Source organism: Balaenoptera borealis, assembly GCF_965194805.1.
Source record: "Balaenoptera borealis genome assembly, chromosome: 14".
Classification (NCBI taxonomy): Eukaryota; Metazoa; Chordata; class Mammalia; order Artiodactyla; family Balaenopteridae; genus Balaenoptera; species Balaenoptera borealis.
Window position 1 is genome coordinate 57,899,167 of NC_138875.1, and position 14,324 is coordinate 57,913,490.

The window sequence follows — 14,324 nt, forward strand, 5'->3', positions numbered from 1 at the left end:
TTCTTTCAAAGATGGATTCAGAACTGTCAAGGCATGGTAATGATGCAGAAGCTTGATGGCGGGAAAGATGATTGTGGAGGAGTACAGAGGGGTTTCCAGAAAGTTGGTCAAACAAGAGATGAAAAGGGTTGTTATCTAATAGCACTGGATTCCTTTATTACCCACCGTGACATAATTTTAAGTGACCCTATCAAAATTTCCTCGCTGCAAAACACTGTCTATCAAAAAGCACATCAGTAGAGTATGTAGTTACTCAAGGTTGCCTCCAAGTTGTAATTCTAAAACAAATGAAAGTGAAAATTGGGGTTTTGTTCTTATATTTGATCCCATTATTAAATATGTGATCTGTAACTGGTACGTTATCACTGGTACCATGTCTAGATTAATCATTCACAGAATCGGAGGATTTCTGCTTTGGGGAAGGATAGCAACTAGAAAAAAGAGTGGATCAATTACCAAGAGCATACTTGAAATAAAGCAGAGTGGCGGGGTGCAGTGGGACCTCGGTAAACCGGAGTTTCAAATCAGGGCAAGTCTTTCCAGGGTGAGATGTTTTCTTAAAAGGAGGAGGGGAGTGGGGTCTTGGCTGATTCTGGGCCGAGGACTGAAGAAAATGAAATCAGCAAGGATTTTGGCAGTCCAATGGACTGAATGGAAACATGAGATATCCAAAATTAGGCCAGGTCTCCCCCAAAGGACTCATGCTGAATTCTGGCAGAACAGTCAGGAGGCTGGGGAACCAAGGGCTCTGAAAGGCAGAGTGAAATTCCCCATAATCTCATGATGCTTACAAAACAAAATCCCTTTAGAAGGATGAGGTCTGCCTCAAACATATGAAGCAACTGGAACTCTCATATATTCCTAGGAGCAGGATAAATTAGTGCTACCATGTTGGAAACCTCTTTGATGGAATCTAGTAAACACATATATACTATGACCCAGCAATTCTACTCCTGGGTGTCTACCCAAAGGAGATGGCATATACCTACCCAGAGATATGTACAAGGGTATTTATAGAAGCTTTATTTGTAATAGCCAAAGTTGGAGGGAAACCCTAGTAGAGTTGATAAATAAGTAGTGGTATATTTATATAATAGAATACACAGCAAATTGAAAAAAAAAAATTACCACTATTTGAACCAACATGAGTGAATATCACAGACAAAATGTTGAGGGAAAAAGGCCAAAAGAAAGTTTATACTACATGATTCCATCTATATGAAGTTCAAAAATGAGCAAAACTAATTTTTAATTATATAGGTCAAACAGTGGTTAGCTCTGTGGAGGTATCAACCAGCCAAGGGCATAAAGAAATGTGCTTAGGTGCTGGAAACATTGTGTCAATCTGGTGGCACTTACTTGACTATATACACACATAAGAATACATCAAGAGGGACTTCCCTGGTGGCACAGTGGTTAAGAATCCGCCTGTCAATGCAAGGGACACGGGTTCGAGCCCTAGTCTGGGGAGATTCCACATGCCGCGGAGCAACTAAGCCTGTGCGCCACAACTACTGAGCCTGCGCTCTAGAGCCCACGAGCCACAACTACTGAAGCCTGTGCGCCTAGAGCCTGTGCTTCACAACAAGAGAAGCCACTGCAATGAGAAGCCCGTGCACCACAAGGAAGAGTAGCCCCTGCTCGCTGCCCATGTGCGGCAACGAAGACCCAACACAGCCAAAAATTAATTAATTAATTTAAATTAAAAAAGAATTCATCAAGCTGTACACTTACATGAAACCTCAATAAAAAAATACCAAAAAAAAATCCTGCATAGAATCATTTAATTTTAGAACTAGAAAGACGCTTAGTGATCATCTTAGCCAACTTTTATTTTACAGATAAGGAAACCAAGTCTCAGAAAAATTAAGAAGCTTGTTAATATGATGCAGGTAATTTATTCATTTGTTCAACAAGTAATTACTGGAAGTTTACTCTTTGCTGACACTGTATTAAGTTACAGGTTATCAAGACGGACACATTACCTGCTTTCATGAAGCCTACAGTTTAGCTGTAGAAACAGAAATTAAACAAACAACTTAAAAAAATAAATATGTAATTACAGATTGTCAAAAAAGTTGTGAAGGACCAACACAGGGTGTTTTTAGTGATCGCACCTGGAGCACAAGCCCAGCTCACCTGGCTGACAGAATAGTGCTCTCTTGATTCCAAAAACCACTGCCTTTTCCCATAAACTTTGAACTTTTAAAAAACCAGGAGCAAATTCTAAGTCTACATAAATTTATTTCTCCAGATTTCAAAGGGCAACCTTTAATTATAAAGCATAGGCAAAACAATAAATAAATGTAAAGGAGTGACTCTCTCAAGACTTGCCAGAAAAGACTCAATTTCAGCAGGAAGAGCACTGCTAAAATTATTGGACTTGAAATTTGCTTCCTGTTTGTTAAATCTCAGTACTTTAGATTCACAAGGCGGATGACCTGGCAGTGGTCTCTCAGCCACTTTCGCCTCCCGCGCCTGTTTATTTGACATTTATGTGGATCCAACTGTTATAAATTAGCCAGAAACTTGGAAAATGGAACCGAGATAAATCAATCTCAAGACAACCAAAATCTCTGTAATAAAATTAAAATACACATCTAATTTCTTAACCAACTCACGGTCTGTTACTTTGGAGATTTGTTTCGAATGACGCCAGCTTCCGCTTGAGATCTATCTGGGGCAGATGATCTTCCCAGAAAGGCTGCTCTGATTTGCCTGCAACAAAACACAAGTCATTAGTAACCTCAATTTTCTTTGATAGGAAACACCTATAATAATACCACTGTCTTGAGTTTGGGTCCCCCAAACCCCGAGAAAAGTACACTCTGAGAAGAAGATTTGAGTGAAAGTAGTTCATTTCGGAGCTCACCCTAGGAAGCACCAGTGGGGAGATGGTGAAGAGAGACAGGAGGGAAGGGCTGTTCACACCTGGGACACATCAGACTTGCAATGCTAGGAGCCTCAGGATTGGTCCACCTAAGGGCGAGGAGGCTGGGGTACTTATGGACCATCCATCAGCATTTGAGGGCTGCACCTGGGGACTTAGCTCCCTGGTGCTTCAAGCTACCCCTTGTGTGAGCTGAGCACACAGGCAGAAAGTGACAGCTTTTGCACTGAGACACCATCTGTGCATAGGAAAATGGCAAATACTGAGGGACTATAAAAGGCCACCAACGGTGTCGGCCACATGTATTAGTGGAGTGTTAGTGCAAGCACGTGCAAAGGGGTCAATTCTTACACACAAATGTCAGGCATGTACAGAAAGCGCTGGTTTAACAGTTAAGTAGAAACCAGCTAAGAGAGGATCTAAGGCACAAGACCAACTTGCTTTAAAAACTGAAAAGCAGTATGTGCCAACAGGCACAGGAAAAGATGCTAAACATCACTAATTATTAGAGAAATGCAAATCAAAACTACAATGAGGTACCATCTCACACCAGTCAGAATGGCCATCATCAAAAAGTCTACAAATTAATGCTGGAGAGGGTGTGGAGAAAAGGGAACCCTCCTACACTGTTGGTGGGAATGTAAATTGGTGCAGCCACTGTAGAGAACAGTATGAAGGTTCCTTAAAAAACTAAAAATTGAACTACACTATGACCCAGTAATCCCACTCCTGGGCATATATCTGGAGAAAACTATAATTTGAAAAGATACTTGTACCCCCATGTTCATTGCAGCACTGTTTACAATAGCCAAGACATGGAAGCAACCTAAATGTCCATCGACAGATGAATGGATTAAGAAGATTGGTATATTTATACAATGAAATATTAGCCATAAAAAAGAATGAAGTGCCATTTGCAGCAACATGGATGAACCTAGTGATTATCATACTAAGTGAAGTAAGCCAGACAGAAGAAGACAGGTACCATATGATATCACTTGTATGTGGAATCTAAAAAAAAGATACAAATGAACTTATTTACAAAATAGAAATAGACCCACAGACATAGAATAGAAACTTATGGTTCCCAAAGGGGAAAGGGGGGGGGATAAATTAGAAGTTTGGGATTAACATCTACACACTACTATATATAAAATAGATGATCAACAAGGACCTACTGTATAGCACAGGGAACTCAATACTTTGTAATAACCTATAAGGGAAAAGAATCTGAAAAAGAATATATACATACATATATGTATAAATGAATCACTGTGCTGTACACCTGAAACTAACACAACATTGTAAATCAACTATACTTCAATTTAAAAAAAGAAAAACAATTAAAAAAATAGAAAAGTAAAAAAATAAAAGCAGTATGTAAATAAAGCTATTCTTTTCTTCTCTTATTACTTAGACCATGGACCATCTGTGGCCTAGGCGTAATAATCAACAGAATTACTTTTCCCAAGGGAAGGTCAGTCTGGGTCTTCACAGCTGCAAGAGTTGCAAGAGTCTTGTGATCAGTTTCAACGGAAGAATGAGCGAATAGTTGTCATGTGTGGTACCAAGGGAATTTATATACATAACAATTCATTTTTAATTTAATGAAAGAAAAAGAAACTAAATGGAAACTAAAGGAATTGCTAGACCTTAAATAAATCTTTATCATAAGATGTTATTTTCTAAAACATTCCTCAAAGGTTAAGGAGAGAAATTATGAGATCAATTAAGAGACTGGAATCCTTGGGGTTTTTTAAACTAGATCATTCAACTTAAGATCAGATAAATTCTCTTTCTCTAACAGATGAAGTCATTAGCACAATATTTCCCTCGCCCCATCTCCTGATTTTTGTGTTATATTTCTATACTGTGAAGATAGAACAATACACTTTTCTTTAGCCCAATTTTTGCAATCACATCAGGTTCACTTGATATTTAAGTGAAAGCACTGCTCCTCACCAGTCCTTCTACTGAAGCTTCCCTACACCTAGATTCTTTATTACGATTTATCTTTTTAGTTGGCTGAAGTTCCCGGCCAAGCAGTTTTTCCAAGAAGGGCCCTTGAGTAGGATTTTTTTTTTTATGCTTGCCTTTGTTCTTGAGTGACATCTTGGCTGGGAATAATACCCTTCCTTCACACTTTCCTTCCTTCAGAGCTACTCTGTAGCCTTTCTCCCTTATGTTAGGTTGTTACACGCTGCTATGAAGTAGTCTGATGCCAGCCTAAAGTTTTACCTTTGTAAGGGACTAGGTCTCAGCCCAGAATTTTCAAGAATTTTTCTTTTATTCTTGGAAATATTGCTGTTGAGCATTTGTATCCATTTTCCTAGAATATGAGGGGATTTCTTATTGTTTGTTTTTTAAGTTAATTTTTATTGGAGTACAGTTGCTTTACAATATTGTGTCAGTTTCTGCTGTACAGCAAAGTGAATCAGTTATACATATACATATATCCCCTCTTTTTTTGGATTTCCTTCCCATTTAGGTCACCACAAGAGCACTGAGTAGAGTTCCCTGAGCTATACAGTAGGTTCTCATTAGTTATCTATTTTATACATAGTATCAATAGTTTATATATGTCAATCCCAATCTCCCAATTCATTCCACCCCCCATGAGGGGATTTTTTAACATGTATTTTCTTTCTTTTCTTTTCTGTCTTTTTTCATTTCTGTAAGACCAGGTGGTCACTTCTTTCTGAAAGGAGTCCTTTTTCCTATTTCGCCTATTTCTTCCCAATGGTCATTTCCCCTACACTGTAGCCAGAAGACAAACAGTAATGTCACTTCCTCATTCACCTTTCTCCACATCTGGGTCAGGATTCTGCGGCTGCTGAGGCCTAAAGGGAAGAGAAGCAACTTCTCATGCTCTGTTGTGATTTTCTATTTTGTTACTTCTGGAGTCTCCCGTTTCTTTTCTTTGCTGCCACTTTTCAAGGGCGATGGCATTGAGCTTTTTCTCCTGATGATGATTTTTGCTGGCCCTTTACTATGTGTTACATTTCTAATTCTGTAAGGCAGTTCGTTCCATCTTAACGTAGATATCCCTGGAATTTATATCCTTAAGCTCGCTAGCTAATGCATATGCCCACAAAGATCAGTGATTCTGCTGCGTGTATTCTTACACCCAATAGTACTCACTTTTCATACTTACCCTCTCTGAGATTCAGTGTGACTTTCTCTGCAAAAGGAGAATAAAATCTTCCCGGCTACACCTTAATTGTGAAGTTGTGACAATGAGATACGTGAGTTAATGGGTAGTCATATATTTCAGAAAACTTTCTCACACTCAAGAGAGCTGATATTATTATTGTATTTTCTACTTTCTCTTTACATAAACTTGACAAATTACTCAAACTGGAGTATTTAGTTTCTTTACCAGTTTGGGTACTAGAGTTGCTGAACTAGTTACCAGATTTTTCAGAGATTTTATTCTCTACTGTATTTTACTTAGAAGAGTTGTTACTGTGGATAAATGTAAAATTCCCTCCTTTTTGTAGTTTTTTTATAGAGACCTTAAACCTTGAATATAGCCTGAATGGCATAAGTTCAGTGATTATCTTTAAATGTTGATTCATTTATTTGTAACCTGAAACCACACCATAAAGGAAGACTAAGCAGCTAAAAGAGAAAAAAGAGAAACAAGGATGAAGCGGTGAGTTCTTTTCACAACACTCTTCATGCTGGGTAGGTGACTACAGAAAAACAAAGCAGCAGCAAAGAATTTGTCTCCAGTTCCACCCCAAGGACAGGCAAAGCCCAAGACAAACAGCTGAACACGCAGAGCTGGGAAGCCCACGTGCATTTTACTATCTGTTAAGCCAGGAAGGTAAAGGGCATGAAATACATGTTCCCACTAATTCCTAAAACCAAAAGCTCTGTGCTGGTTCATGTAATAATCAAGGGGAAGCCCACCTTGATCCTACACCGAAAGAAGTTCTGTCGGCCCCTTCAAAACCCCGTAACTTTATACCAAGACAGATACAAGGAGGAGTTTAACAGATGCATTTATTTTTATGGCTGAGTTTTCTTAGGATTCTGCCAATGCAGCACCTACCTTTCGAGTGCAGGGATTGATTAACTTTCTTTTCTCCTTCCAAGAACTTATCAATATCTCTGTTCCTTGCTGGAGACTTTCCATCTCACAAGATCATGAAAGACACTCAGCTTTCCCCCATCTACTTACCTTTACTTCCTGAGATCAAAAGGCCACTTCTTAGCACACATCCTTTTCTGCTCAAGCCTCAGGAACCCCCACCCCACAGCTGTCCTCAGACAGTGACAGTGAAGGCCTATTAAGAAGTGCTTTCAGGGTCACGAGATCTAGAGGTTTGGAACAGCCTTGGGATGCCTCGTGGCCCCATGTGAAAGGAGCCGAAGAGTAGGGCAAAGAAAACTTGTCTATAAATGACAACGTATTTCAAAGCTGGATATATTTTATTTATAAATAACATTTAGATACAGAGGTTAATCAGATATTCTCCAAGATCCCCAACGTAGTAGCACAGACACACCAGAGAGGAAAGAGAACGTGTTTATGTGTTTCTGACATACGGCAGCAAAATCCAAGGCTGGTTATATCCAGACATCTCAGTAAACAGAGTGCCAGATCACTTGCAAACTACAAGCATTGGGTTTATTTTGTTATTTGTGGATACACCTGAATAATTTCCCTTAATACCTTCATTCCTATTATCTAGGCTGTACAATTATATCACATCCATTATATGACTTCAGGTCAACTTAAACTCATTCTTCAATTGTCATGAGCACTACTTAAAGAAAATTATGAATAAACCATATTTAAACGTTAACCCCTCTGCTCCCTCCCACAGACATTCTCCTTGTGAATTTATTCCATCTGTACATGGTGTGAGACAGTCTAACAGAACTGATAAGAGATTGTTTTCATTTATTTCTCAATAGTATCCATTCTGGAAAGTGTAACATATTGGAATTTTAGAAGTATGTCTTAATATCAGTCACACTTCATATGTTGATACTTTTGCTTTTTAAAAAACTATCAAATGTAGACATTGATACTCTGAAGCCCAAAAGTTTCTAACAAAGGTCAAATTCTTCATATGTTCCCAGTAGCATCAACTCAGTAACTGTTGGGAAACCCAGGAAATGGGACTCTAAGGACACAGAAAGCTGTGCGGTACCCACATGGGAGTGGAGCGGAAGTCATTCTGTTGCAACAGAGATGGCTTTATTCATTCACACACATATGTTCCCATCACTGCTTTCACAGCATGGTCGCTTTGTTGATCCCACTGGATTTTCATGTTTCAGTTGAGGAAATGATTTTCCCATTATATGTGTCATTCATTCCTGATATGTATGATTTCCATAATCTCAAAAAAAAATCTAATTTGTGGATGGGAAAAGAAAAGTTCCTCTTAGCAAGGTACTAGTGCAAATGCACAGTCTGATGGCAACACAGCATTTATAAGTCCCCAGAGCTCCTTCCAAGGACCCTGCACCCCATAAGCTGACCCTAGGATATCTCCAGGATGGAATCTACAACTCCAGCTGCTCTTCAAAGGGCTGCCGACATTGGCGACTCATGCATTTAGATTCACCTGTCTTATTTTCATCTTGAAATGGAAAAAGAAATCCATAATATTTCCCAAGGATTTCTGCACAGAGAGGAAACATTAACTATCAAACAATTGAGAGAACTGAGACTGAGTTCTGGAAGAGCTGGGTTCCTCCTTTTTTAAAAAAAAACATATATATAAATACATGCCTTGGGAAGATCCTGAGGGACTTAGAATTTGCCTTTGCTTAATATGATCTTGGACCTGAACCCACTTTAGTAAAGCCTTCAATTCCATATTTGAGGAGGACTGTAACACCATTCCTTTACCTTTCCAGCACGTCTTGTTTAAATATTAAAGATCACAGCACAGCACTCGGTGTTTCAGCAGAAAGAACTGCTGGTTAAGGTCACAGACAGAATGCATACAAGGCCAAAGTAAATTAACAAGAGGGAATCATTTTTTTTTAAAAAAAAGAACTTTAGAAATGAATTGTGCTGCAAAACTACTTTTGCAATGACAGTGTCATGTTTGGCTCGACTACGTTTCAGAGGCACTGCCTTAATATAAACAGAATCATCTAATGCACTTTTTCAGAACAGTGCTTCTCGGCCAAGGCCTAGTGTGAATTCATCCTACTGCTAGGTGTCGATGACACTTTGGTCTGCTTTACTGGCAACATTTTTGGCAACGCATCCTATACTAATAAAAGGCTGGAAACCAAGCGTGTGACAAGAGCCCCATCCACCGTGTTACTTCTTTTCATGCTTCTGGGTTAATTCCCCCGCGCCTGGCCGGAAGCTGCCCCGGGGAGTGTCGCCAGCCCTGGCTTCCCTCTGCCGACTCTCCCGGGAGACCTGCTGCACAGCCCGCAGGATGGCATTCTGCACGATCTGTTTGCTGGCGATCTGCAGCTTCGCCTCTTCAGGCTCACTTCCAGGTTTCTCACCTAGCCGAGAATACGAAAGGGAGGTGAAAAGAACAAGATTAATTAATTAATCTTAATTAATTAATTAATTTCGGGAACTGTGACAGGTAAAGGCAGGTAGGAAAGGAGAGACTCTAACAAAGGTAATATCTCTAGCGGGACCCACATTAGTTGCGGGGGGCCCTACACAGCACACACCACTCTTGTCTCCATGTCTCCCTTTCCAACACAATCTCCATGTGTCTGCCCCAGTGATGCGCCCAATTTCTACTCTCATCATCCCAGCATCCTCTGTTGCTAGCGGTGGTCATGAGACATAGTCCTGGCCAATGAGGACCCTGGGAAAGTTTTCGGAAGGGGATGGACTCATGCCCTCTTTGGCGCCTTCCCTTTCTTCCTATGCAGGATGCAGACATTACACCTTTAGGCGCTGTAGCCGTCTTACAATAAGCATGAGATGGAAGACAGCATTCTCAGCATGGTTGGGGAGAAAAAAAAAGAACCCATTTGGAAAGCATCATTCAGCATCTGTACCAATCCTGGACCACGTACTTCTGGACTTCTTTGTATCCAAGATAACTACACTTCTTTTTGTTTCATCTGCCATTAGTCAGGTTTTACGGTACTTGCAGGCAAACATATGCTTAATGGATATAACTTCACTTGGGGCTGGAGAAGAACAGATTATTACTGAATTCATATTAAGCTCCATGCTGCTCCTTGAATAGCATCCCAAGGAGTGAAACCATTTATTCCTCAGAATCCATCCCCCATGATTTAGAAGAACAGGGGTTGGCACACTTTTTCTAATGAGGACCAGACAGGAAGTACTTTAGGTTTGTGGGCTCTACAATCTCTGTAACAAATACTCAGCTCTGCTGTGGTAACCTGAAATGAGCTATTAAAAATAAGAAATAAAAATAAATTTTAAAACCAGGCTGCAGGCCAGATTCGGCCCATGGACCACAGTTCGCCACCCCTGATCTAGAATGGTGGCAATTTTCTAATTAGAAGGCAGGCAGTCTACCCAACATTGAGTCTTCTCCTTCTTCCTTAAAAACAAGACAAAACCCTGATTTTACTTGGGCAGCTCTGTAACTAGGTAGAGCTAGGTTCTGACCAGTGAGGTGGAGGTTCATTTAGTGAAAATTCTGGAAGAGGTCTTTAAGAGGGAAAAGGAAGGCAAAGGCCCTTTGCCCTCTCCCCATCCTACAGCCTGCAACTCTGAAACAACGGTTGTCTCTACCAGGGCTCTTGGTAACCAGGAGGGAACCTTTAGAATGGAAACCATTTTCAGGGATTTGGGAGGAAAAAGTTAGAAGGAGTTTGAGCATCCAGTGACCAAGAAGCCACCATACCAGTCCTCAGCTGCCCACCTCCAGACCTTTTCATGTTAGAAAAAAAAATAATACATCTTATTTGAAGCACTATTATTTTGAACTTTCTTTAATCATGCAGCAAACTTCACACGAACTCATACGTGGCAGAATGATCATGAATCTAACATCTGGCTGAAGTGCCATTATGAAAATTTAAAACCCCACCTGCTTATATTTAGAACAATAAGTAGAATGGGCATCATTCCTTATTCAAAATCATCTCTTCCAATGTTTCCTCTATTCAAATATTCTGCCATAAAAATGTATTTTAAATGGGGGCTGGTTTTCACCAGGATTGATTGATTAACAACAGAATTTATACACCCGTGAGGAAAACATCACCCAAGAGAATACTGCATCATTCCGGAAGACCAGACATATCTTTTCTCTTTAGACGTGTAACTGTCATTTACTCAGCATGTGTCACTAGCACTATCCCCTGAGGGATTTACAATCTAATGAATGAGGCAACATGAATTTATTCAAAACTAAAGGATGATCCTCGCTCCCACCCCCACCCCCCAAAAACAGCAGAAAGAAATGAGCAATCTACACCAAACCAAGCAGAGAAGCAGTAGAGCCCAGAGTCGCGATGTGTAACATAGTGAAACTTTAAATTGGCAGAGAAGAACACTTCGAATATTCTCTTAGAAAAAGAGTGAACAGTAATATCAAGAGACGCGAGGGCACAGCAATTAAGGATACGTGTTTTGAAGCACTTCAGAGCCGAGTCCAAGTTCCTTCTACCACTTACAGCCATGTGATCTTGGGCAAGTCACCTCGCCTCTCTAAGTCTGTTTGCACATCTGTAAAATGGGCAAGTAGTATCTATTTAGGGGTGGTTGCTAGAAGATCAAGTGACATAACACCTATTCATCACTCAGTGAGGTTCCTGAGCACTTAGTGTCCACCACTGTGTACTGGCTGGGGTATAGACTGGGCAGTTGTAACAGAGAAACTCAAACATAGAAGAGCTGACACGGGAAGAGAGGCTGCCTGCTCTCTCCTGTAACAGCCCAGAGGTTCTCCTGCGAGTAGGTGGTCCTGCTCCACCAGGTTCTCTCAAGAGTCCACTCCCTTCCCTCTCATTACTCTGCCCTCAACTGCAGGGGTGGAGCTTATTAACCAAGATCCCATCTGGGGCTGGAAGGATGCCAAAGCGAAAAGGGAGGGCAGGTCATTTCCTTTTGAGGAATTGCCATAGACCCTGTGAATATCACCCTGCTCACATTTTATGGCGGGAAACTGAATCATGTGGGCACACCTACCACACAGGCGACTATGAAATATAGTCTTCAACCGGGTAGCCATATGTCCAGCTACAACTCAGGGAGGTTCTATCGCTAAAAAAAAGACGCAATTACTTCCACGCAAGGGCAAGGCTAAATTGAAAAGAGGGAGGATATACACTTGCACTCCCTGATCCTCAGGGAGCTCTGGCTACGACCAACAAATAGCATAAGGGTGTGGACAAACAAAAAAAGTTCAAAAGGTCCATGTTTGCTCCTGGAAAGAGTATCTTAGCCAAACCAGATCTGTGTTTACTCTAAAAAGTCCCTAGTGTGAAGCTACTTTTCAATCTTTGGGTGGAGGAAGGAAGAATCTAAGGATAAGAGTAAGCTGATTTCTTAGAGAGAGAGAGAAAGAGAAGAAAATCGACTCTAAATTTAGCTGTGACTTAATATCTGAGCTAAATCGTCTTCCCCTCGTCCATCCATTATGAAGATGGGGATTTCCCTGGCGGTCCAGTGGTTAGGACTTTGCCTTCCAGTGCAGGGGGTGCGGGTTCCATCCCTGGTCGGGGAGCTAAGATCCCACGTGTCTCACGGCCAAAAAGCCAAAACATAAAAAAAAAAACAGAAGCAATATTGTAACAAATTCAATAAAGACTTTAAAAATGGTCCACATCCATTATGAAGATAAATTGACTAAAAAGTCAAAGGCAGTCTGCATGATGCTGTGTCTGGAGCATTCCTTTGGTGACTTGCAAGGCTGGTATAACCTTAACTGCCCTCATTACCACTTTGCTCTGGGTCAGGAATATCTATCTACGGTGAGGATGTGGGACAAAAAAGAGTTGCAACAAGCTGGAACAGAGAAAGAGAAGGATGAAGATGAGGGTAAAAGCCACTCAGAGCATTTAGAGAATAAAAGCAAAACAAAAAGTTACATATCGCACCACAAAAGACCCTGAATAGCCAAAGCAGTCCTGAGAAAGGAAAATAAAGTGGGAGGCAACACACTTCTCGATTTCAAGCTATTTATAAACATTACAGTAATCAAAACCATATAGTACTGGCATAAGAACAGACATATAGACCAGTGGAACAGAATAGAGAGCCCAGAAATAAACCCATGTATATACGGTCAACTAATATTTGACAAGGGAGCCAAGAATACTCAATGGAGAAAAGACGGTCTCTTCAATAAATGGTGCTGGAAAAATTGGATATTCACATATAAAAGAATGAAACTAGATCCCTATCTCACACCACTCACAAAAATTAACTCAAAATGGATTAAAGACTTAGATATAAGACCTGAAACCACATAATTCCAAAAAGGAAACATAGGGAAAAAAGTTCCTTGACAAGGGTCTTGGCAACAAGTTTTTGGCTATGACACCTAAAGCACAAGCAACAAAATTAAAAATAAACAAGTGGGACTACATCAAACTAAAAAGCTTCTGCACAACAAAAGGAATGAAAAATGAAAATTTCAAAAATGAAAAGGAAACCTATAGAATGGGTGAAAACATTTGCAGATCATATATCTGAAAAGGGTTAATATCCAAAATATATAAAGAACTTATACAACTCAGTAGCAGAAAAACAAGTAATCCAACTGAAATATGGGCAAAGGAGCTGAACAGACATTTTTTCCAAAGAAGATATTCAAGTGGTCAACAGCTACATGAAAAGATGCTCAACATCACTAGCCATTAGGGAAATGCAAATCAAAGCCACAATGCGATATCACCTCATACCCGTGAGAATCCTATCATCAAAAAACAAGAGATAAATGTTGGCGAGGATGTGGAGAAAAGGGGGCCCTGGTGCACTGTTGGTGGGATTACATATTAGTGCAGCCACTATGGAAAACAGTATGGAGGTCCCTCCAAAAATAAAAAATGGGACTACCATATGATCCAGCAATTCTGCTTCTGGGTACATATCCAAAGGAAATGAAATCAGTATCTTGAAGAGATGTCTGCACCCCCATGTTCACTGCAGCATCATTCATGACAGCCAAGACATGGAAACAACCTAAGGGTGCATCAACAGATAATGGATAAAGAGGTTGTGAGATACACACATACACACACACACACACACACATACACACACAATGGAATACTATTCAGCCATTAAAAAGGAAGGAAATCCTGCCGTTGTGACAACATGGCTAGACCTTGAGGACATTATGCTAAGTGAGATAAGTCAGGCAGAGAAAGAAAAATACCATATGATCTCACTTATATGTGGAATCTAAAAGAAACCAAAATACAAAAAACTCAAACTCATAGAAGAAGAGATCAGACTTGTGATTACCAGAGGTGGGAGATGGGGGGTGAAGGAATTGGA

General features: G+C 40.3%; 2 long non-coding RNA genes across 3 annotated transcripts in view; one reads left to right on the forward strand and one right to left on the reverse strand.

Annotated features, from left to right (window-relative positions):
- The window catches only part of LOC309610605, a 716,737-nt gene that overhangs the window by 455,775 nt on the left and 246,638 nt on the right, over positions 1-14,324 (forward strand). The window lies entirely within an intron of this gene.
- The window catches only part of LOC309610578, a 73,507-nt gene continuing 68,425 nt past the window's right edge, over positions 9,243-14,324 (reverse strand). For both annotated transcript variants that reach the window (XR_014234043.1, XR_014234044.1), the window contains exon 3: positions 9,243-9,382. This is a non-coding gene — a long non-coding RNA (uncharacterized lncRNA). The remainder of the gene's footprint in view (positions 9,383-14,324) is intronic.